Source organism: Cetorhinus maximus, chromosome 23 (assembly GCF_964194155.1).
Source record: "Cetorhinus maximus chromosome 23, sCetMax3.hap1.1, whole genome shotgun sequence".
Taxonomy (NCBI): Eukaryota; Metazoa; Chordata; class Chondrichthyes; order Lamniformes; family Cetorhinidae; genus Cetorhinus; species Cetorhinus maximus.
In genome coordinates, this window is record NC_135901.1 from 4,456,510 (window position 1) to 4,482,010 (window position 25,501).

General features: G+C 45.2%; 1 long non-coding RNA gene across 1 annotated transcript in view; it reads right to left on the bottom strand.

Moving 5' to 3' along the window:
• The window catches only part of LOC144696884 (uncharacterized), a 410,945-nt gene that overhangs the window by 87,732 nt on the left and 297,712 nt on the right, over nucleotides 1-25,501 (bottom strand). The gene's annotated exons all lie outside the window — the stretch shown is intronic.

Here is a 25,501-nt window from a genome sequence, read left to right on the forward strand (position 1 = left end):
GGCTTCACTGGAACAATGCAGCAAGCCAAGGACAGACATGTGGGCAAGAGAGCAGGGTGGAGTGTTAAAATGGCAAGCGACAGGGAGGTTTGGGTCTTTCTTGCGGACAGACCGCAGGTGTTCTGCAAAGCGGTCGCCCAGTTTGCGTTTGGTCTCTCCAATGTAGAGGAGACCGCATTGGGAGCAACGAATGCAGTAGACTAAGTTAGGGGAAATGCAAGTGAAATGCTGCTTCACTTGAAAGGAGTGTTTGGGCCCTTGGACGGTGAGGAGAGAGGAAGTGAAGGGGCAGGTGTTGCATCTTCTGCGTGGGCATGGGGAGGTGCCATAGGTGGGGGTTGAGGAGTAGGGGGTGATGGAGGAGTGGACCAGGGTGTCCCAGAGGGAATGATCCCTACGGAATGCCGCCGGAGGTGGGGGGGGAGTGGGGGGTGAAGGGAAGATGTGTTTGGTGGTGTCATCATGCTGGATCTAGTTCGCGATCTAGTTCATCAAACCTCTTATAATTTTGAGTACTTCAGTTAACTACCTCCTTTAATTCTTTGACATAAGAAAAGTATTACCAATTTCCTTCATCCATTCACATTGGAGACCGTCACCCCTGGTACCATTCTGGTGTACTACCTCCAATATCTTGACATTCTTTGTAAATGGTGGCTCCCTGATCCCGAAACAGCGAGTTATAAACTTTTAATATTATTTAAATATTACATAAACATCAACGAAAAAAAAAAGATTGCTTCTGATCAGCTTCAATTTAGACTTCTGGAAGAAAAATAACATTCGTGTTTTGATATGTAAATCGATAAACACCAAATCCAATCAATGGCCCCCTTAACCAGATGAAAACAGAATCCATCAGCAGAGGGCGCCAAGCCCAAGTATGCTAATTAGAAAGTCGCGTGTGGCCAACGTCAAAGCCAATAGAGATGGTCTCCTGAGTGAGATCACAACGGGCCTATCCCCCTGCAGATCGTGGGTGGAACAATGAGCTGAACAAAGCCCGGATTCCCTCTCCCCTTTTCAATCTCTGGCTCATTCCATTCACATTCACTGAGAGAGATTCAGTCAGACATGTTTCTGATTATACTGGCGGCTGTCTGGGGCAGTAAGTACTGGATTATGTTCATCAAAACAGGTCAGCAGATTGAGGCAAAGGGCTTGCACTAGCAATTAATAGGATTAACGATCAGATGTTTACATATTATGAACAGCTTGGTTCATGGGAATTTGCGCACAGTCATTTAGATAGACACATGTTTAGATGGATCCTCTTTAACCGTACGCTCTTCTGTTCCTCTACTTTCACAGGCGGGCTGTGTGCCGATCCAGTAACTCAGACCCCAGTGACGTTAAGCGTGTCAGAAGGGGGTTCGGTGCAGTTAGATTGCGAATATACAGACAAGGCTATCTACAGTATGCAATGGTATCGGCATAAATCGGCACAGCCTCCAAGCTGGATAATTACCAAAGTAGTAGGACTGAGAAAAGATGAAATCTCAGGACGATATCTGGCGGCTGCTGACAAGTCTAAACAGTCCGGTTATCTCAATATAAGTGGCCTGAGTGTGGAGGACGGGGCGGTCTATTACTGTGCAGTGAGGCACAGCCTCACGTAAAAGCCAGAAGCCCGTACAAAAACCTCAGCGAGTTAGGCTAAGTGTTCTTGGTGGCTCAGACTGAGACGTTAGTTTGTTTCCGGGTTCGTAGAGAACAGAAACTGACAGCTTTACGTGTGAAACATTAGAATTGCTGTATTCACCTATGGCCAAATCAGCAGAGATCTGGTTTGGGAAATGTTGAGGCTTATTCCCATGCCCCGAGTTATATTGCCTCAGTAAATATCTCGGAGCTTACCCGGAATATTGATGTACCAACAGAGGCAGAGAAAGCTCACAGATATGGAGTAACTATAGCTGATCATTACGGTCTGTTCTTCCAGACAGTAAACTCAGAGGGATCCAGGGGCAGTGAGTCTGCGCCACTGCACCGCTCGTTGCTGTAACAAACACAGAATGTGTCAAAGTCTGGAATTGAATTAAACACATGAAATAGACAATGACCCTTTACACATCGGCTCACCGCACAGCACGGCCATTATCAGAAAGGACAATCGGGAAAACATGGTGTCTGGTTCAGGCTTCGACAGAAAATAACTGAATTTTAAACGGATGTTGAACATTCTCATCTGAAATTAAAGAGGAAACTCCGATCAGGGACTTATTGGGCGACTGGCGGACGTTTCCTTACTCGAAAGCTATGAAGCTCCCAGCTCTCTGCACCGACTACAAACCGTGAGGGTCGCCCTGGCAGGTTTTTGTACGGTCCTTCCTGATCTTTGCTGCACTGTGCCTCAACCGCGCAGAAATAGGTGGCGGTGTCTATCACTCGAGCGTCACTAACATTCAGAGCACTGCTCCTCTCTGCTGAAATGAACCGAGCCGTGATCCTGTCCCGATCGCTGGTACCAGTCGCCAGGTGCTGCACGGTGCGGTCCGGGTATTGTCTGTACCACTGTAGCATCCGTCCTGCTGCTGTGGTGGAACAGGTCAACGATGCAGTGTCTCCCTCGGTAACACCCAGTGACTCAGGAGACTGTGATACTTCTTCACTGCCAGTTGCATCTGAACATAATATGCAGATATAGAGAAATATCATAAAAGCAATAATATCTAGTACAATAAAATATAGCAGAGCACAATAGAGCACAACGTAACATACTACATGATATGCAATAAAGCAAAGTACAAAGTAACACAGCAAAGCCGATGTGTAAAATTATGTGTAAATTATTCCTGTCTGAAATAGCAATCACACTCACATGGAGGGAAGAGTAAGAAATCCAGGGAGATAATCACTGAAGTGAAGCTCAGCTTCATGTCGGATTCTATCGACTTGCGTAGAGTAAATCTAAAAAGATTCTGGCGAAGGGAGGCTGTCGGAGGAGGCAGCCCTGCGGCAAATCAAACTGAGCCCAACACCAGTTACACTGTGTCCTCTAGACCCTGGTCTCTGGGACTTGATGGGATGTCGGGGGTGGGGTTGGGGGGGGCGGTGTGGGTGTGCGCATACGTCGGGATATCCGCCTGTGTGACCTCGCCCTGTAATATTTGTGACGCCACCCTGCAGTCTGTGTGACGTCAGCCAGTCAGGTTTGAGGATCAGAAACATCCTTCCCGGAGTTGATCTGAATATCAAGCCCTGAGTTTAAGGGAATTAATAGCTGACCAGAAACAGGAAGAACGGTTTAACCTGTAGATTGATTTGACGATGGATGTGTTCGGTAGAAATAGATTCTGCTGTTTGTTTCTCTCGGCCCGCGCTGGAAACAGATGGGTGACAGTTTGATCCGAGGTGAATGTGGTTTCCTTTCTCTTTGTGTTTGAGCGGCTGACAGCGCCGCTGAACCTTGTAGCTGCACCTGCCCGAGATTCGATACAAACTCAACAGACAGGAGCTCCCAGACATAGCTCAAAGTGCGGGGGTGAGACTGCTTCCCATCATTAACTCCGGCTGAGAGATCTGCTTCTAATCAACTTTCTCCGCTCAGAGAGAGAGGTTTGACTCCCAGAACTGTGCATTTGCTGTTGTCTGTCTCACCGGCTGCCTGCAGACATGAGTAAGACTGTCCCTGTAAATACAGCCCGATCGGGACCAGCCGGTACCAGAATAAAACACAGTCACTCCATGTAATATCATAGGTGAAATTTAAAGCAGCTACTTATCCTTCTGTCTGAATTGTTGAGGACAGTACCTGAGTGACAGGGCCTTCATGACTCAGATCTGAAACACAAAGTCAAACAGGAAATATTCATACCGGAGAGTGTTTAAAATTCAGATTGAAACCATGTTTTGAAAATGAGATGAAATGTGTTTATTTCACAGTTCCCTGTCAGAAATATACCGGCCACGCCCTATACAACCCCGTTGCTGCCTGACGGCATTGTCGCTGTCGGCTCTGTAAAAGGGAAATTGAGATTAGAAGAAACTCACTCTAATCTGCAACATCAATAATCGGTTGTCATTCTCATGATCCTCTCATCTCACTTCCTTGTGCCTCAGTTGACCTGTAAGTGGGGGAGTGGCTGTCAGTGACTGGAAACAGTCCGAGCGGGTCGAGAGTCAGTGTACGTATAACATAGATGGTTACATTGTTAGGGACAGGGGTGGGGATGGTTCCCCTTGTCTGGTTATCGAAAAACAAAAACACTGGGTTGTGAATTATGTCAGAAAACATGAAACAGACACTCGAAAGGACAATGAACATTGAGGGAACTCTGTACTTGGGGCTTGTTTAAAAGAGCGCAATCATTACCTTGTGAAATGTGTTCATTTTCCATATACCTTCCCTGAACCAGAAAAGTACTCTGATCAAATAGACAACATGTGCCGGCTTTGACCAAAGAGACCTCGATAAGGACAGTGGGGATGGAGAAAGGGCTCAACAATAATTCAGACAGGCAAGGGAAGATCATCAAAATGCAAAATGTGACTTAACGCACCACAAATTAATTTGTGAAATTCATTTTTAGTATAGATACCATGGCAAGAACCCAACTTACAGAATTGCTCAATTGCTATTCACCTGTTCTTGTTCAGTGTTATGTTTGGGTTTGATATTTTATTAATGACTCTGTGACACGTACAGGCTGAATTGTTTCTTTTTAATCGGTGTGAGACCGCTCTCTGCTGAGCGCTGACTGGAACTCCCAGTGGGGTTTTTGTACGGGATCCGCTATATCTCTGCAGCAGTGTGGGGTCCATGGCACAGAAATACACGGCGCTGTCGGAGAGAACAGCCCCGGCGATATTCAAATGAACCGTTTTGTTTTCTTTGTGGAAAACACCAGTGAACCTGTCTGGGAAATCTGGAGACTTGTCTGCATTCCCTGAGCTATATATCTTCATTAAATATATCGGAGCTTCCCCGGAATATTGGGTGTACCAGAACAGAGCTGGAACAGCTGTCGGTAATTACAGTCCAGTTTTATGCTCTGTCCTTCCAGAACCGTTAATTCAGGGGGATCCTGGGACACTGAATCTTGGCCATTTGTTCCTATAACAAAACACATAATGTATCAAATATCTGGAATTGAAGATAGCAGGTGGAACAGTCATTGACCATTTAAACATTGACTCACCAGGCAGCAAGACTATTATTATCATGAAGGAACACAAGGAGCACATGGTGTCAAGGTTAGAGGTCGGAAGAAATCAGGTAATATTTGAAATACGTTGACATTCTGTTCTGATATAAAGAGGAAATTCGGATCAGGGGCAGGCCTCACTTATTGAGAAGCTGAGGGGCGTTTCCCAGCGGTATGATTGGCTGGTCTCTCAGAACTGATGAGAGTTCGACACCCATTAGTTCTGGACCGATTATTTCCCCTGACTTTCTCTTTCTCCCTGTTTTTCTCAGTATCTCGGGTACTCTCTTCATCTGAGGATCCGTGTTTCTCGCACTGTTGTTGATGTAATTAGTCAGGGGCTGAATGGCTCTGGCGGAACCCAAGCTGGGCGTCAGTGAGCAGCTTATTGCTAAGCAAGTGCTGCTTGGTAGCGCTGTTGATGATCCCTTCCATCACTTTACTGATTATCGAGAGTAGTCTGATCGGGCGGTTGGATTTGTCCTGTTTCTTGAGCACAGGACACACCTGGGCAATTACCCACATTGCTTGGCATTCCCCAGTGACTCTCAGGTAGTATCCCTGAGAGATATACATGCACACTCGTATTTATCGGTCTATTCTGGAGGATTTAGAATGACCGGCGTCCTTCAGTCTTCCTCCCCCAGTAATCTACTTACACATTCCCGATATCTGCTCAAACATCCCTCGCTCTCCAGCAACACCCCCTACCCCCGCCCGCCCCGCCCCCGCCCGCACATTTTACTCTCTGATGCCCATTCCCTATTCTCCCAACCCTGCTGTCTAATCCCCCATTCTTTCTCTCTAATGTCCTATTTCCACTCCTCATCCCCTATCGCCACTGACGAATTTCTGATTCCCACTCTTTACACTCCAAATCCCATTCTTTTTCCCACCATTTCAGATCTCTACTGACCCATCCCCGTTCTTTATCCTTGACCGCTGCATTTTCTGCGCCGAATCTAGCCCTGTTCATACAACTGCTGAAAGTGCCGCTCACTTTCCACTCTCTCCCAATGTCTATGTTTTGGACTGAAGTAATTGTAAACTGATCCAGTATCAGTGAATGTCGACGTGGACTCACAACGTCATGTGTTATTATTTTTGAGAGTCGATTTTAGTAGCAGAGCAAGAGAAAAGTGATAGGTTTTCAGACAACCCTTCACCCAACTTCCAACAGACACAAGCAGCTGGGAGGATTGGCGGCTTTTTATAGTTCCCAGGCAGCAGTTGATCTAATAACGCCACTCGCCCATGTCAAAGGAAACTCAGGCTCCTCCCATCTATGCTTATTGGATTGGACTCCTCATGCGTGACTCGTTGTATTGCCAGGATTGGTGAGAATCGTGGTATATTCTCCACTAATTTCTGGGATCGGGGTTAATTTAAGACCCAGACAGAGGAGATGCAGATCGATCTCACCTCGGGAACGGATTTGAGCATCAGATCAGGCAATGACATTGCAACTCTGAGGATCCAGGGTTAACTGCAGCCTCAGTCAGTCGGGATGGATGTTTCCACTCTCTTCTCGGGGATTGATTCTGGCAGCGCGACAGACATGGACGTTTTGCTCCCGGCCCTGGAGCAATCTTAGAACAGGAGGTGAAATGTTCTCTCTGCAATGGTTAAATTGGTTATTTAATACGATGAAACGATTATATATGTTGTGTGTCAGTGTGCAGTGAATTCTCCATCCTCAGACCACCAAGCCCCTGGTATATTAGTACACACACTGCTACCCAGGCCACACCCATAATAGCTCAGATGGCCGTGCACACTGTGATTTTGGCTACAGACCCCCACCCCATTAATATTAGCTATCTCTCCATCCATCCTTGCATCCATCGACCCACCCACCCATCCATCTATCTATCTATCTATCTATCTATCTATCTATCTATCTATCTATCTATCTATCTATCTATCTATCTATCTATCTATCTATCTATCTATCTATCTATCTATCTATCTATCTATCTATCTATCTATCTATCTAGCTACGTACCTATCTCTCTCACTCTCCACCCACCAACACCACCCCCCACCACCCACCCCCCACCCCCCACCCCCACTCTCTCTCTCTCTCTCTCTCTATTAAATGCTTCAGGAAGGTTTGATGTGTCGTATTTCGAACTCCAATGGGCATCGCTGCTTAGAATCATAGAATTCAACAGCTTTGCTTGCTTCTTCCTTATTCACTGTCTCGGGACTCCTAAATCCTTTTGTTCCTTTAACTTGAAATGCATATTTGCTTCATATTTCCTTTCCTTACTCCTCTAGTTTATATTTACCATGCCACCCCTATGGTCTCTGGTCACTATGGTTTCATTGAAAGAGACAAGCAGAAACGACATTGTTTGATTGACTTTAAGTCTGATATCACAATTATATCTGAGATCCACATTAACGTTCACGCCTTCTGGTGGTGTTTTAGTGTAACTGCGTGTTTGCCGAATTTGTCAAACTCTGCATTCATACCCTGAATTATTTGCTTTCACCTCCATGCATTTTTACAGAAGCGAGGAAATTCATTTCGAGGAGAGATTGCCTCACCAGGGAGACAGAGGTCACGGCAAACAGACCGAGACTCCGAGAACATCGGAGTGAGATAAAGAACCAATCAGAAAAAACTCTGGTTTGCAGCTCTCATTGATTGTAGCGCAACTTTAATCAGTTCTGACAGCCAACCTTGTCCCTGGAAAACATTCCTCAGTGTCTCAATAAGTGAAATCTGATTCTGTTCTGGGTTATATTTTAATATCATACTAGGAGTATTAATATGTTTAGAATATTATGTTACTTTCTGTCAAATTCTAAGCCGAACACTATATGTTCCCCATGTTCCTAATTGATAATAATGGTCTTGCTGCCTGGTGAATCTATGTTCAAATAGTCAGTGTGCCTCCAGGAGTTGTATTAAGTTCCTGACTTTTTAAACTGTGTGCAAATGGTGCAGGAATGAATGACGAGGTCTCAGGGTCCGTCTGAATTAGCGGTTCGGGAAAGGCAGAACATTATTCTGGACTGCCGTTACTCGGCATCCTGCCCTGCCACCAACTCTCTTCCAGTATCCCGGGGAAGTTCCAAGAAATTTACTGAAGGTGTATAGCTTGGGAAATGAAGAAAGGTCTTCAGGTTTACCAGGTAGATTCTCTGCTGAGGAAACAAAACTCTCCATTCAAATATCGCCTGGGATCTTCTCTCAAACACCACCGTGTATTTCTGTGCCATGAAGCCCACACTGCTGCAGAGAGATAGCCGATGCCAGACAAAAACCCCACTGGGCGTTCCTGTTAATTCCCAGCAGAGTGCGCTCTCACACCGATTAACAGAAACAACAATCCCACCTCCACAGCGAGAGACACAGCGACCTTCCAAAAAAATCATAACAAATAACAAAACTCAACATTAAGAGGTGAGAAACACTTGTGAAATTATATTAGTTAATTTCAAGTCGAATTTGTACGATAGCCGGCCGTCATAAAGCTATTTGATCATTTTAATTTCCCTTTTGCCTTTTAATGCAGTTTCAGTGCCTGTCTGCAATAGTGAGTTCCCCTTTCCCCATCTCCCCTGTCAGGTTCTTGGAGCCTTTGGCCGCGGCCTGTTCACAGGATTTATTTGATCAGAGTGTGTTGCTGGGCCAGACACGGTTTGTTCACAATGAGCAGAGTTCACCAGATCTTTAACACAAACCTCAGGTACAGAGTCCCCATCGAGTTTCAGAATGTTTCCTAAATGCTGGGATGTTTTCTGTCAACATTATTAATCCCGAGTTTGCTGGTGATAATTAACAGACCAGGGTTTCACTCCCCCCACTCCCGTCTCTAAAAGTGCAGCCATTCCTCCATCAGGCCATTGACTGTAGTCCGGCTCGGGGTTTCCATTCAATGTCAGACAGCTCACCACCAATAGATCTCACAGAACCAGAGAGGGACAAGGAAGTCAGGTGAGAACATTCCTAGACATGACAGCAAATTATTGAGCGTGGGGATTAGAACGGGTAGCTTCAAATCTGACTCTGTAATGGCCTTTTGGTTGGATCGGATTCTGCAGTTTGTTTTCCTGGCCGCTCCTGGAAACAGTTGGTGACAGTTTGATCCGAGCTGAATGTGTTTTCCTCTCGATGTGTGTTTGAGGGGCTGACAGCGCCTCTGTAGATTGGCGCTGCATCTTCCCGGGATTCAGTACAAACTCCATCACACAGGAGCTCCTGTCCACAGTATAAAGGCCGTTTTTGTACAGGGGCCAAACCGTTTTCCATCACTATGAGTCTGAGAGCGCAGTAAGACACGGCAGCGTCAGTCAACTGCAGAACCGCGATGGTTAAACTGGTGAATTTATTCGAGGTCTGGAGCTCGACTGAGAAACGGCTTTTAGCAAAACCTGCTTTACCTTCACTACCGCTCCAATGTTTCCATAATATAAACTCAACCTGTGTACCTTGGTGTTGCCGGTGCCAATATAAATGAGAGCTCCTCCGTGTAGTTTCATGGGTACAGCTTAAAGTCACCGCTTCTCCTTCTGCCTTAACATGTGAGGACAGCGGTTGAGCGCTAGAGTCTCCATGACCTGCATCTGAAAAACATGTTCAAACAGAAAAAATTCAGACCCACGACTGTTCAAAGTTAGAACAAAAACAAAAATACCTGGAAAAACAGCAGGTCTGACAGCATCTGCGGAGAGGAACACAGTTGAAGTTTCGAGTCCGAATAACTCTTCATCAGAACTGTTCAAAATTTACGTTTTTGTTAAATATTCAGGAGATACAGGATGTATACTGGGCCCGAATTTATTGCCCATCCCAGTTGCCCTTAGTGGTGACAAGTGAGGGCTTGCTAGGGCATTTCAGAGGGCATTTTTTGAAAGAGGCAACAACATTGCTGTGCGCCTGGAGTTACGCGGAGACAAGACCAGGTAAGGGCGGCAGATTTTCTTCCCCAAAGGACATCAGAGAACGTGATGGGTTTTTACAACCATCGATTAATCGTAATTATAATCCCAGGTTTCTAATGAAATCAAATTTCAAAATCTGCCATGGCAGGATCCGAACCTGGAACCCCAGAGCATTAACCTGAGTTTCTGGATTACACCGCGTCCCCTCATGGTTTAAAACTGAGAAAAGATGTGTGTGGTCCACAATTAATTGTCGGAAATGCCGCCCGCACAATCCCGATGCTGAGTAGCCTCATTGTCACTGTCACCTCTGTAAAAGGGGAGTTGGATATTCGAAGATACCCGTTCTAAGCCCCACCCTCAATAACCTGCTGTCGTGTCTCAGGATGTCCTCACCTCACTTCCTTGTCTCACCGGTGCTGCTGTGACAAGGGTAGATGGTGAGCTGGCTGCCAGTGATCAGGAACACCATGAGCTAGGATTCAGTCAGTGCCTTCATCGGGCGATTTTTTCAGTTTTGCACAAATGATGGTGGTAATTAAATCCATGTCTGGATATTGAATCTGTCAAACACAGGATTGTTCATGGGTTTGGTTTATTCCGGGTGAATTTGTTGTCTATAATTATTTTCGCCTCACTGTCAGGACACGAGCAACAGTGAGATTTCCCTCGTAAACCACTTAACGAGTAATCTGACTATGATTTTATATCTTGTCGGACTGATTTATGGACTTATCATATTAGAGCAACGATTTCTGTTGTTACTGCACAAACAAATGAACAGACTTAGGCGATGGCGCACTGGTATTGTCGGTGGAGTAGTAACCCAGAGACCCAGGGAAATGCCCTGGGGACCACGGTTTGCTACGGCAGATGTTGGAATTTGAATTAAATAAAAATCTGGAATTAAAAGTCTTACTGTCGATTGTTGTAAAAATCCATCTGGTTCACTAATGTCCCTTAAGGAAGTAAACCTGCTGTCCTTACCTGGTCTGGCCTCTCTGACATGGCCTATAAGGCCACTCGGTTGTATCAAAACACTACGAAATCTCAAAAAGGAACGGGTGGATCACACGGAATCGACCAAGACATCGGAAACGACAATGGCAAACTTAACCCTGTCGGCCCTGCAAACTCCTCCTTTCTCGCATAGGCTTACAGGCGTTTACAGCACAGAAGGAGGCCACTCGGCCCACCTTGTCTGCGCCGGTCAACAAAGATCTGACCACACTAATCACATTTTCCAGTGCTTGGCCCATAGCCCTGGAGGCTATACCAACGCACGTGAATATCTAAATACTTCTGAAATGTTACAAGGGTTTCTGACTCACCACTCGTTCAGGCAGCGAGTTCCAGACTCCCACTACCCTCTGAGTGAAAGACAAACCTCCTCAACACGTCTCTTAGCCTTCTACCCCCTACCTTAAATCTATGCCCTCCACCCCCCCCACCTCCTGCCAGCATTCTCCGCCCCCACCCCCACCTCGGTTATTGATCCCTCTACTAACGGGAAAAATGCCTTCCTACACACCAAATCTATGCCCCTCATAACCTTATACACCTCTATCAGGTCCCCTCTCAACCTTCGCTACTCGAAGGAAAACAACCCCAGCCTATTAAATCCTTCCTCATAGCTCAGACCCTCCAGCCCAGGCAGCATCCTGGTAAATCTCCTTACAGCAGTAAGGAATCATGGCACAGCAACACACCAGGATCGGAGATCATGGCATTACTAATCGTTAACTCGGAGATTTTAGTAGTTTTACCAAACCTAGGCGAGAATCGGGCCACAAAGTAGAATTTCCAGTTTTCTATCCATCCATGGAGAGGGTGGACAGCGGAGGGTGCCTGAAGTGTTGACTACTCCACAGTACATAGGGCTTAGAATAGCTTGGTTTGAAGGTGAAGTTCAGGGTGATATTAATTCCCTCATCTGTCGTCATTTCAGCAGCCGACTATTCTACTGTGTGTTGATGGCTCAATTCTGACAAAATGTTGGGAATAGTCACCATCTCATCATCAGCAACATCATTACCAGTGCATATTTTTATTCATTTACGGGATGTGGGCTTCGCTGGCCGGGCCAGCATTTATTGCCCATCGCTAATTGTCGCTGAGAAGGTGGTGGCGAGCTGCCTTCTTGAACCGCTTCAATGCATGTGGTGCAGGTAAGTAAACACAGGGAATCGCCGGATTTAAAATGAAGTTGGAATTTGCTCCCGTGTATTTACTCGTCTGCATTACAATATATTGCAATAGTAATAATATGAACAGAAATAATACAACACAATCATACAACAACATCCATCAATAATTTGAGAATCCGGTGATTTTTCCAGGTAGTGTCCATTTACCCCAGGTCACCACCAGATGGAGCACCTACGTTGTGTTTGTTTGTTTCCTGCTGCAGGTACGGGCACAATAACATGGCGGTTATGATCTTGATCTAGTAATCCAGTCGGCCATGTAGTTCTCGGAAGTCAGCCTTTCCATATCATGTGCTGCATAATGTTATTTTTCTTTCCCTCCTAGGATTCCTGCTTCTAATTAGGGCACGTCTTTCTCACAATAACACACTTTCTCTCATTATGTATACCTCTGTTTACCTTGCTGTCTGTTCGTTTGTCTCTCTTTGTCTCTTCGTCTATAATGTCTTCATATTTCTACAAATTTTCCCTTCCCCGTATCTTCATCCATTTCCCTTCCTATCTCCGTCTCTCCCTCATTCTCTCACTCTCTCCCACTGTTTATCTCCCAGTCTCTCCTTCATTTCTATCGTTCCCGTCCCTTCTAGTTATCTCCCTGTATTTCCATCTGTTTCTCTCCCTCTCTCTGTCTCTGCCTCTATATTTATCACAGTCTCTCCCTCTGATTCACTCATTGTCTTTTCATTTGTTTCTCTTCGTTTCGTGGTTTAATGTGCCCGTACTGCTACATCTGTTTCTCCTTCTGTATTTGCATCTAAATCCTACCCTCTCTCTCTATCTCTCTCTGTGTCTCTCTCCCTCTCTCTCTCCCTCTCTTTCTCTCTCATTTCTACACTTTATCCCTCTCTCATTTCTCTCGTTGCTTCTCTCTCTGTTTATCTCCATGTTTCTCCTTCATTTTCTAGCATTGCCTTCCCTCTTGCTTATCGCCCTGTATCTCCATCTGTGTTTTGCTCACTGCCTCTCACTCAGACTTTCTCTCTATTTCTCAATCCGTGTTTCTACCTTTGTCACTCCCTGATTTTTTTCTGTCTGCCAGTCGATATGATTCCCCTCCCAGACTCTCCCTTATAGACAGGTTTAAAAAAAAAACAAGTAGTTAGATGAGTGGTGGTGTTCTAGTCCACTTTAAGCTCTCAATGCATTGAAAATATCCAAGTGTTCCTTGTACATTCCATTCCCTGGAGATTCATCAGCGTTAGATGCCACTTCCTGTTGTAGAAGGCGAGGTTAGTCAATAATGTGCAGCCACGGCAGGCAATACAATTCATGTGTCTCCGGGCCTGGGCACAACAACAGGCCTCAAATGCGCGTACATTAAAGGCATTCGTTTCCAAAACCAAATGCGGTAATTCATCATTTTTGAGCTCTAATTAAATGCAGGGGAAATTGCAGCATTAAAACAACTGATGCACTCAGTCTGCATCAGACACAATAGATGTGTACCCTTGTATGAAAGCAAAATAATACGGGTGCTGGAGATTTGAAATGAAAGCAGAAAATGCTGGAAAGGTACAGCAGGTCTGGTAACACCTGCGGAGAGAGAAGCAGATTGAACGTTTCGTGTCCAATATTACTCTCCTTCCGAATTCCGGACTGGCCCCCTAGTACTTCCTGAGCTAAAGGAGATAGTGTGGCTTTTATTGAAAAGGATAAATGAGAAATCTGGCTCCAGAGGACATACCAGCGAGAGCAGCACATCAGCGAGAGCATCGCATCAGCGAGAGCATTGCATCAGCGAGAGCAGCGCTTCAGTGAGAGCATCGCATCAGCCAGAGAAGCGCATCATCTAGAGCAGCGCATCAGCGAGAGCAGCGCATCAGCGAGAGCAGCGCATCATCTAGAGCAGCGCATCAGCGAGAGCAGCGCATCATCTAGAGCAGCGCATCAGCGAGAGCAGCGCATCAGCGAGAGCAGCGCATCAGCGAGAGCAGCGCATCAGCGAGAGCATCGCATCAGCGAAAGCAGCGCATCAGCGAGAGCATCGTATCAGCGAGAGCATCGCATCAGCGAGAGCAGCGCATCAGCGAGAGCAGCGCTTCAGTGAGAGCATCGCATCAGCCAGAGCATCGTATCAGCGAGAGCAGCGCATCAGCGAGAGCATCGCATCAGCGAGAGCATCGCATCAGTGGGAGCAGCGCATCAGCGAGAGCAGCGCATCAGCGAGAGCATCGCATCAGCGAGAGCATCGCATCAGCGAGAGCATCGCATCAGTGGGAGCAGCGCATCAGCGAGAGCAGCGCATCAGCGAGAGCAGCGCATCAGCGAGAGCATCGCATCAGCGAGAGAATCGTATCAGCGAGAGCAGCGCATCAGCGAGAGAATCGTATCAGCGAGAGCAGCGCATCAGCGAGAGCATCGCATCAGCGAGAGCAGCGCATCTGCGAGAGCAGCGCATCAGCGTTGGATTGAACTCTTGCCCTCCGTGACGATATGAAAGGTATTTACCACGAAAATAATATTCTTGTTTGTAAATCCCAATAATTCCCAATGAAATCAAATATCCAGTAATATTCCTGATCCACCGAGCGCAGAAACCAGGAAACGCAATGAATGGAATTACAGCTTCATCCTTTTGATCTTTAGCGAGGACTGGCAACCTCCACACCCAACGTTGCTCTCCTCAATACGGTTGACTCCTTTGTGAACTATAGGTCCACAGACACCATTCGTTCAGCAGGGAAAGGGTTAACACAGTCGGCTGAAGCCTGTTACTGTTTTGCTGCTATCGTTTTCTCATGTTGCTAACCTTCAGCTCTTGGCCAGGTCTGTACCGGAAACAGTGTTTAGTTCAGTCAGGCGGAGATCAATGCACCATACAGCAGAGGACGAGTCCATTCGGCCCATTGTGCTTGTGCCAGCTCATGACCAATACAATTAATTCCACATCTCCACTCTTTCCCCAAACCCAAGACAATTCTTCATTCACATGTTGCAACATTAATCAATTAATTCATTTTAAAAAGGAAGTAACGAAAAATATTCGGGAATAGAGGTTATCATTTCAAATGAAAAGTCTGTTTCATTTTAAAACTTATGATGAACGTTTAAGTTATTAAGAATGTAAAGATGTTGTAAATATATTTCACTGAGTAGGTTTTGTCTGATCTCATCTGCTGCTTACCTCTCCCATTCTGTTTAACCCTGTCAGTCAATCCACATTTCATTCATGTAATAGGTGAAATTGGTCCATTTAACCGTGTGGCTTTATTCAAAGCTTTCAGAGCACCCTGGTCCTCTATAACCGCTTTTCTATTAGCCGTGAATTGCCCTAATCACCAGACAGCAGCTCCTTTAACGTGAGCTTTCGACACTGATAACAGCACAATATGATCTGTTTCTATTCATTCCACACACCTCGCAGCCTCAAACAGTTGAAGGGATATCATTGTGTTTAATTCCTGTCCTACTCTCTGTTCCATTCACTGTTGCCCGACCTGATGTCACGAATTGGAGAGTAAAGGAACTCTCAGCCGATTGGACGAATAACAGAATAAAGAACCTGATTGGATGCCATCTGCTGATTCTGTCAGGAATGAACCAATAGGCAGAGACGCCGGATGTTGAGCAATATTAACCAAACTCTCCACGAAAACAATTTCAGGTCCACGCCCTCTGCTCTGAAAACATCCCCAGCAGAAGGGGTGAAGATAAAGAGTGTGGGAGTCTGGTCCCGGTGCTGACGGTACAGTTATATGAAATAGAAACCAGCAGTGGTCGCATAACTGAAATTAATGTTCACCGAGTTTCCTTCAAACTGTTTCACTGTCACCGGCTCCTGCGAGACAGAATCCGTAGCATGAACACCTGCAGAAATTTAAAAATACAGAACTTAAACTTTTTATGAGAATTTTATTATAACCAATTGTTACCGATTGTTAAAGGAATATATACAAATACAGATAAAAGGCAGTTAAAGGGAAGATTACTATCTCAGTGTCACCATCAGGATAAAAATTGCGTAACTTGTGAATCTTACCAGTTAAGAGAGCTGCAGCTGCGAGGAATGAGGAAAACGTAACACCCGCCATGTTCGCGGAGCTGATGGTAGATTTGAACAAAATGAATTTCACCAGAATTGTTTTAGTTGTTGAGTATTAGCCGGACCTCGCAGCCGATTGGTTCATCCCTGAAAGAGTTAACAGGTGAATGTGTATAGTATGTGTCAAAATCTGTGAGTAAATATAACCCATGAAAGGGTTATATGACACTGAGGATTTTAGCTCAGACTCACCGGGCAGCATGAGCATTATTTTTTGTAAAGCACACAAGGAACACGTGGTTCCTGATTCGATAGTAAACAGCGCACTCTTTAAAATAGGTTGACGCTTGGAGTCTTATGCCAAAGGCAAGTTTCTCTTCTTGGGAAACTGATGGGCGTTTCTCAGTCCTACGATTGGCTGGGCTCTCAGATATGAAGTCAGCTCTGCACCAAGCACTGTTGGTTCAGGGTAATGTACAGCTGACACTGACCAATCACCTTCCACCCCCGGCTGTGTCTGCCAGTCTTTCTCGCTCCCTTGCTCTGTCTCACATAATCAATCATTCTGTCTCTTTCTCGCTTTAACTCGCTTTCTATATAATTCAATGTCTCTATCTTTAGATAGATAGATCTTTCTCCCTCATTAGTTTATGTCTCTGTTTATATCACACAGTTTCCTAAATCAGTTAAAGCTGCAATGGGCCCTGTATCTGTTAATATATCACTAGTCCCTGTTTCTGTTATTACTGCACTAGCACGTATCTCTGCTTACATTATACTACATCCAGTCTCTGTTATTACTGTTTTAGTCTATGCCCCTGTGAGATGGACAGATAATATTAGAAGTAAAGACGTTGTACTCGTAATTTGCCTGTGGCTTTGGCCTAAAACGGGCGGTACCGAAGTGGCCGTCCGTTCTGCGCAGCGCCTGATATTCAGTTTCAGTGCATCAATGGAATTACATTTCAGATATCGCCTGTTCTGTGTGTTTGTATAAAAACAAATCATTTTTCATGCTTCCACTGTCATTCCACAGAGATATAAGATTTATCTTCACCAGAATGTTTCAGTGTTTTATTTTCTCTTCTTCAAACTTTAACTGTAGATCTTTTAATACCGAAAATTTTTATTGATATCATTTTCTGTTATGCATTCTTGTTTAGAAATTCATGTCATATTGGCCATTCCATTGCATGACCGCGAGTTAAAGCGAGAAAGAGACAGAATGATTGATTAGTTTTCCTAAAGAGATTTATTAGAAAATAAGAGATTTAAAATAAAAAGGGGAATGTCTCAGAGAGAGAGAGAAAGGGGACGAGAAAGTGGTTCAGTGATTTAGCCGCTTTCTCTGAGAAAGCGGCTAATTCACTGAACCACTTTGTTCTCTCTCTCTCTCTCTCTCTCTTTCTCTTTCTCTCTCTCTCTCTCTCTCTCTCTCAATGCTCTCTTTCTTTTCCCCTTTCTCTCTCTCTGAGACATTCCCCTTTCTATTTTAAATCTCTTATTTTCTAATAAATCTCTTTAGGAAAACTATTTTTTTAACAATTATACTTCATTTCTCTCAATGGTAACTTCAGCCCATCCCGCCTTCACTGAATGTGTTAAAACACAAACAGTTCATGTATTTTAATTGTAGATTGTTTAATACTGTAATAATTTGTCGATAACCATTCTGTTGTGTGCTCTAGCTCTTGACCTTGCCCAACAGGTACGAGGTAATTGCTCCATATGTGGATGAGGAACAGGGCTGTAGGGAGGATCAGCCAGCTGACCACGGCACCGTGGCACAGGAGGCCATTCAAGAGGGGGGAGCAAAAAGACAAGTGGTAGTTGTAGGGGATTCTATACTTAGGGGAATTGATAGCATCATTTGTAAGCAGGATCGAGAGTCCTGCATGGAATGTTGCCTGCCCGGTGCCAGGGTGAGGGACATCTCTGACCGGCTTGAAAGGATATTGGAGGGGGAGGGGGAGGGGGAGGATCCATTTACTGTGGTCCACGTCGGGACAAATAACACAGGTAAGACTAGGAAAGAGGACCTGTTTGGAGATTTTCAGGATCTAGGAAATAAATTAAAGAGCAGGTCCTCAAGGGTTATAATCTCCGGATTACTACCCAAGCCATGTGCAAATTGGCATAGGGACGCGAGAATAATGGAAGTAAACACGTGGCTAAAGGAGTGGTGCGGGAAAGAGGGGTTCTATTTCATGGGGCACTGGCATCAGTATTGGAGCAGGAGGGATCTGTACCATTGGGACGGTCTCTACCTGAACCGATCTGTGACCAATATTCTAGCGAAAAGGGTAAATTGGGTGGTCAACAGGACTTTAAAGTAGAAAGTTGGGGGGGGGGGGGGGAAGGGTAAAACTCCAAAAAGTATGACTAATGGGAAACAAAGCAGCAGGTTAGCGTATGGGGGCGGGGGGGGGGGGGGGCGGATTCAAATTCATGGAAAATTATGAAAAAACTGAAAAGAAAGGACAGCCCAGGAGAGGCTATTAAATTCTGCACAACACAAAATAGGACAGAGTGTTTGGAAAGGGCGAGGAATCTTACTTCAAGCACATCAGATAAAGGGACGACGATGAGAAGGGGGACGGGAAATACAGGACTGAAGGTGTTGTATCTGAATGCACGCAGCATATGAAATAATGTAAATGAGCTTGTGGCGCAGATTGAAATTGGCAGGTATGATGTGGTGGGCATCACGGAGACATGGCTGCAAGCGATTCAGGTCTGGGAGCTAAATATCCAAGGATATACATACTATCGAAAAGATAGGCAGGTTGGCAGAGGGTGTGGGGTTGCTTTGTTAGTAAGAAATGAAATTAAATCGATAGCAAGAAACAACGTAGGGTCAGATGATGTAGAATCTGTGTGGGTAGAATTGAGGAATCGCAATGGTAAAAAAAAACATAATGGGATTTATGTACAGGCCTCCGAGCAGTAGCCAGGCTGTGGGGCACAAGATACACCAGGAGATAGAAAAGGCGTGTAAGAAAGGCAAGGTTACAGAGATCATGGGGGATTTCAATATGCAGGTAGACTGGGAAAATCAGGTTGGTAGTGGATCCCAAGAAAAGGAATTTGTGGATTGTCTATGAGATGGCTTTTTGGAGCAGCTTGTGGTGGAGCCCACTAGGGAACAGGCAATTCTAGATTTAGTGATGTGTTATGAGGCAGATTTGATAAGGGAGCTTAAGGTGAAGGAACCCTTAGGAGGAAGTGACCATAATATGATAGAATTTACCCTGCAATTTGAGAGGAAAAAGCTGGAATCAGATGTAATGGTATTACAGTTGAATAAAGGCAACTACAGAGGCATGAGGGAGGAGCTGGCCCGAATTGACTGGGAGATGAGCCTAGCAGGAAAGACAGTGGAACAGCAATGGCAGGAGTTTCTGGGAGTAATTTTGGACACACAACAAAAATTCATCCCTAGGAAGAAGAAGCATACTAACGGGAGGACGAAGTAACCATGGCTGACAAGGGAAGTCAGGGACAGCATAAAAGCTAAAGAGAAAGCACACAACGCGCGAAGAGCAGTGGGAAACCAGGGGATTGGAAGCCTACAAAGACCAACAAAGGACAACTAAAAAAGAAATAAGGAGGGAGAATATTAAATATGAGGGTAAACTAGCCAGTAATATAAAAGAAGATTGCAAGAGTTTTTTTTAGATTAAAGAAGGGTAAGAGAGAGGCAAAAGTGGACATTGGGCCGCTTGAAAATGACGCTGGAGAAGTAGTAGTGGGGAACAAAGAAATGGCAGAGGAACTGAATAGGTACATTGCGTCAGTCTTCACGGTGTACGACACTAGTAACATCCCCAAAGTTCAAGAGAGTCGGAGGGCAGAGGTGAGTATGGTGGAGATTACTAAGGGAAGGTGCTAGGAATACTGAAAGGTCTGATGGTGGATAAATAAACTGGACCAGATGGATTACACCCCAGGGTTCTGCAGGAGATAGCTGAATAGATAGTGGAGGCGTTAGTGGTGATCTTTCAGGAATCACTCGAGTCAGGGAGGGTCCCAGAGGACTGGAAAATTGCTAATGTAACTCCCCGGTTTAAAAGTGAAGTGAGGCAAAAGACGGCAAATTACAGGCCGATTAGCCTGACCTTGGTCTTTGGTAAGATTTTAGAGTCCATTATTAAGGATGATATTTCAGAATACTTGGAAGTGCATGGTAAAATAGGGCAAAGTCAGCATGGTTTCATCAAGGGGAAGTCATGACTCACAAATCTGTTAGAATTCTTTGAGGAGGTAACGATTAGGTTAGACAAAGGAGAGCCAATGGATGTTATCTACTTTGACTTCCAGAAGGCCTTTGACAAGGTGCCGCACAGGAGTCTGCTCAGTAAGATAAGAGCCCATGGTGTGAGAGGTAAGGTACTAGCATAGATAGAAGATTGGCTGTCAGGCAGGAGGCAGAGAGTGGGGATAAGGGGATCCTTTTCAGATGGTGGCCGGTGACTAGTGGAGTTCCACGGGGGTCAGTGTTGGGACCACAACTTTTCACTTTATACATTAGTGACCTAGAAGAAGGAACTGAGGGCATTCTGGCTAAGTTTGTAGATGATACAAAGATATGTGGAGAGACAGGTAGTATTGTGGAGGCGGGGAGGCTGCAGAAGGATTTGGACAGTTTAGGAGAATGGGCAACGAAGTGGCAGTTGGGGAAGTGTGAGATCATGTACTTTAGTAGGAAGAATAGAGGCATAGACTATTTTCTAAATGGGGAGAGAATTCAGAAATCTGGAGTGCAAACGGACTTGGGAGTCCGAGTCTTGGATTCTCTTAAAGTTAACTTGCAGGTTGAGTCGGTAGTTAGGAAGGCAAATGCAATGTTGGCATTTATTTCGAGAGGACTAGAACATAAAAGCAGGGATGTGCTGCTGAGGCTTTATAAGACTCTGGTCAGACCACATTTAGAATATTGTGAGCAATTTTAGACCCCGTATCTCAGGAAGGATGTGCTGGCCCTGGAGAGGGTGCAGAGGAGGTTCACGAGAACGATCCCAGGAATGAAAGGCTTAACATATGAGGAACGTTTGAGGACTCTGGATCTATACTCGATGGAGTTTAGAAGGATGAGGGGGGATCTTATTGAAACTTACAGAATACTGAAAGGCCTGGATAGAGTGGACGTGGGGAAGATGTTAATAGGAGAGACTAGGACCCGAGGGCACAGCCTCAGAGTAAAGGGATGACCTTTCAGAACAGAGATGAGGAGAAACTTCTTTAGCCAGAGAGTGGTGAATCTGTGGAATTCATTGCCACAGAAGGCTGTGGAGGTCAGGTCATTGATTGTATATAAGACCGAGATAGGTAGGTTCTTGGTTGCTAAGGGGATCAAAGGTTACGGGGAGAAGACGGGAGAATGGGGTTGAGAAACTTATCAACCATGATTGAATGGCGGAGCAGACTCGATGGGCCGAATGGCCTAAATTCTGCTCCTATGTCTTCTGGTCTTATGGTATTGGGGCAAGTAAAGAAACGAAATGTAGCTCTGGCAGAAGTGTACTTAAGGAAAGCAGATTCATCCCTTCGAGTTTCCATCCAAAATGCAAAGACAAAACATAGAATGAAGAAAAAAGTGCTGTTGAAAAATTGTTACACGCAATTTTGAATGCGGAAGGCTAACAAGTGTTGGAAAGCTGCACCGCGTAGTTCCAGTCACCGCCACCAGAGGGCAGTGGGAGACTGTTGTGATCAGTGTTGGGAGCGAATTCCAGGCTGAGAACAATGTTAGGTCACTTTATTGAAGAAAATGTCACTAAAGGGACACATGTGGAAACAAAAAGTATTTTAATATTCATAGCATGTTTTATATTGTTTAACGTAATTCATTATAATGAACTGTCGATGTTGCTGTTACTGTTGGCATGCTGTTAATAATTTTTAATAAAAGCTCGCACTGCATCCAAGTGGGGAAGCACACGGATTCACAATATGAAAGGAGACTTTCGGGCAAACATTCCTGTTGTCACACTGAGAGTGATCGCAATGTGGAATAAAGTTTCAGCCAGAATGCGAGAGGAGAATGCACTGGAACCGTTGGATGCTACAGTTGAAGGCGAGATGTAGGGTCTCCCCCGATAACCGACCTAGAGTAGGAAGGAGGGAATAGCTGTTCTAATTTGTCTATCTAACTATCTTGTGTACGATAGCTTGGCGGGAACTCACGCACTTGCCGGTGCATGCCATGAGAGAGCAGTGTGAACCAATGAGAAAATTGAATGTGGGCGGACCGGAGCGAACTCACAGACAGGGTGAGCTGGTGTCAGTATGACACGCTGAATGTGGGCATGTAAACACCAAGACTGAGCTTCTTATGTTCACTCGACAATAAGGCGCCTCTGAGTTGGACCTGAAGCCGGTGTTTAGCTTCTTGTATATATGGTGAATATAATATCCATCTCCTTCGTCTAACCTGACCTCCCGAGACAATTGTTGCAGCCGGTATTTCGTGTGATCTGATAATGCTCAGAATTTACAGAATCTGATTGCTGTTTTTCACTCTGATCTACACGGAGGTGGTCGGTAAGGATGAGGTGGTGCAGCTCCCTGGGCAGGTGGTCGTTAGGGAAGCGGGAAACGTAACCATGAACTGCACCCACACCACAGCGTTTAACGTCGTGTTTTCGTACAGACAGCTCCCGAATCAGCCACCCCAGAATCTGGTAATGGTCACAAGAGGAACCGGTCAACAAGGGAGGATCACGGCTTCAATCAGTGAAGGCAGCAAACTCAGTATCCTGACAGTGAGAGATGCCCAAGTTACAGACACCGCCACCTATCTCTGTGCCGCGAGGCATAGTGTAACAAACATATGTGGAGCTCGTACAGAAACCTGCACCGAGTGGGACAGCCGCTCTACTGTGTTTGGACTATCAGGATTGCGAGTGGCGCGGTTAAAAAATGATCCGAAGGTAGAAGATATGAGTGCCAAAATAAAAAAAAAATAGAAGAAATATTTAAAGAGCGTCAGAAATAAAGAGAGCTGGAAACATAGACGGTGAAAAAGGAAGAGTAAAGACGTAAGCCAGAACATGTAGCGAAAAAGAGCGAGAGTAAAGGTGCAGTAATAATACTTGAACAGGACAGATATTTAGGAAGCTATTGAAACAGACAGTAAAAAGAGATAGAAAGAGAAGAGAGAGAAAGGAGGAGAAGAAAACGGATTTAACCATTGAGGACAGACAGGCACTGAACTGATCCACCGAGGGAACCCTCACTCAGGGACATTGACCAGATCTTCTTTTCATTCAATCAGTTGCATCGTTCAATTGAATAAATTTTATTAAGCTATACGTTTTATTTCCTCTGGTTTCTCTGTTTTTATTTCTAATTAACCCCTTCTGTTCAGTTTACCTTTGTTCGCTTCCCTCCAGCTCCGCGATTCACTTTGCGATCGGTAGATTGCCCCATTGTCGTGACCCCTGTCTCAGGCTCTGTAAGATGCTGTCCCTCAGGTTTAATGGAGGTTGGGTTTCAGCACCCTATTCCTTGGAGATTATCTCAACATAGATACCTGATTTCAATGACAGAAATAGTTGATTAGAAGCAGGAAGGAGAGTTTAACTGGCAGATTTATCTTTGGCGTCGCTCCGATTGGTTTCAGACGTTTGTTCTCTCGGCCGCTCCTGGAAACTGTTGGTGACAACCTTATTCCAGGTTTATTTGGTTTCCTCTCGCATCTTGTTTGCGATGCATCATTGGTGCGATTGCGCACACCCGCCAACAGATGGGAGCTCAGACACACAGTCCAAAGCAGTTTTTTTGTGCAGGTGTGGAACTGCTTTCCACAGCTCTGTATCCAAGGGAGCGCAGTCATGCACCGCAGGTATCATTATTGAAGGGTAAATCTGGACAAAACAAGTTTTATTTTACCTCTAATTTCCCAAGTGTGGATTGAATCTGAATTTTAAACATCCTTGAGCCCATATTCTTTTCCTGTTGGGCCCTGTTTTTCAAATATGATTCATGGGGATTATATTAGTCAGTCGCTCTCCTCTGCTGTATCTATGATGCTATATGTAACAAATATAATTTATAGCGTTACCAGCAACACTCAGACACGCAGCCCGAGTTTCTGCTGTGGAAATATTCTCTTGGTAATTTAGATGACGCAGATTTTGCCAAAGTCTGTTTCCCTCCGGATCTACAGACCTCGACTAAATTCATCAGTTGAAATATTTCAAGGCTTCAGCTGCCTGACGCAGCCCAGATGCTGAGTCGCCACATTGCCACTGTCCGCTCTGTAAAAGGGGAGTTAGATATTTGAAGGCCGCCTTTTCCATCCTCAATCTCAATGACCTGTTGCCGTGTCTCAGGATGCTCTCACCTCACTTTCCTCTATTTTCATTGGTACCCTGAGTCCGGTAAGTGGTGATCTGGCTGTCAGTAAGTGGAAACACCTCGAATTGGGCTACAGCCAGTGTTCTCATAGGCGTAATGGTTTCGTTGTTAGAAAATTTGGGGTCGTGTGCGTCAGGGTGGAGTAGGGGTGCGGGGTGGTGGGAGGGGACAGAATTCATTGATTGGTTATTGTGATTGGAAACATGAGATTATGAGTGATTTTGGCTTATTCTAATGTTCATTCCCACTCTTACATTCTAGCAGCTTCACCAATAGGATGCTGCTAACTGTGACTCCAGTGACCTTTTCCTGACAGATCAGTGAACCAGTTGTCGAAGTATGATTCCGTAATTCTTCGGAGTTATTTATGGGCACTTCATATTAGAACAATGATATCTGTTGTTACTGAACAAACAATGTGACAGACCGAAAGAATTAGCTCTCGCTTCAATTTAATTTTCACCAAAGCTCCACAATGAAACCATCTTTTTGGCAACTGCCCTGATAGAGTATTAACTGAAATTTTCAGGACATTTTACCCAAGTTAAGAAATTGCCTGCTCGTGCAAACAGAAGTACAATCTACAACTTCCCAAAAACAACACGTGCTGGTGTGGCTTTCCAAATGCAGATTCAAACAAACTATTTCACAGGACCAATATCCTCCTGGCCGAAACCTGAGTTACTTTCTTCAATTAAAAACCTTTCACAGCCAAATGAAAGAAGCTCTCCTTCAGTGAGACATCTCACCCACATCCCCGCCCACCGCCCCGCCTCCCCGCCGGCTCGCCGCCCCGCCGCCTCGCCGCCCCACCGCCCCGCCTCCCCGCCGCCCCCCCGCGCCCCCGCCCCGCCTCTAATCAGCACAGCGGGTCCTCATCAGTTCCTGCATCAGACCACTGTGGCCAT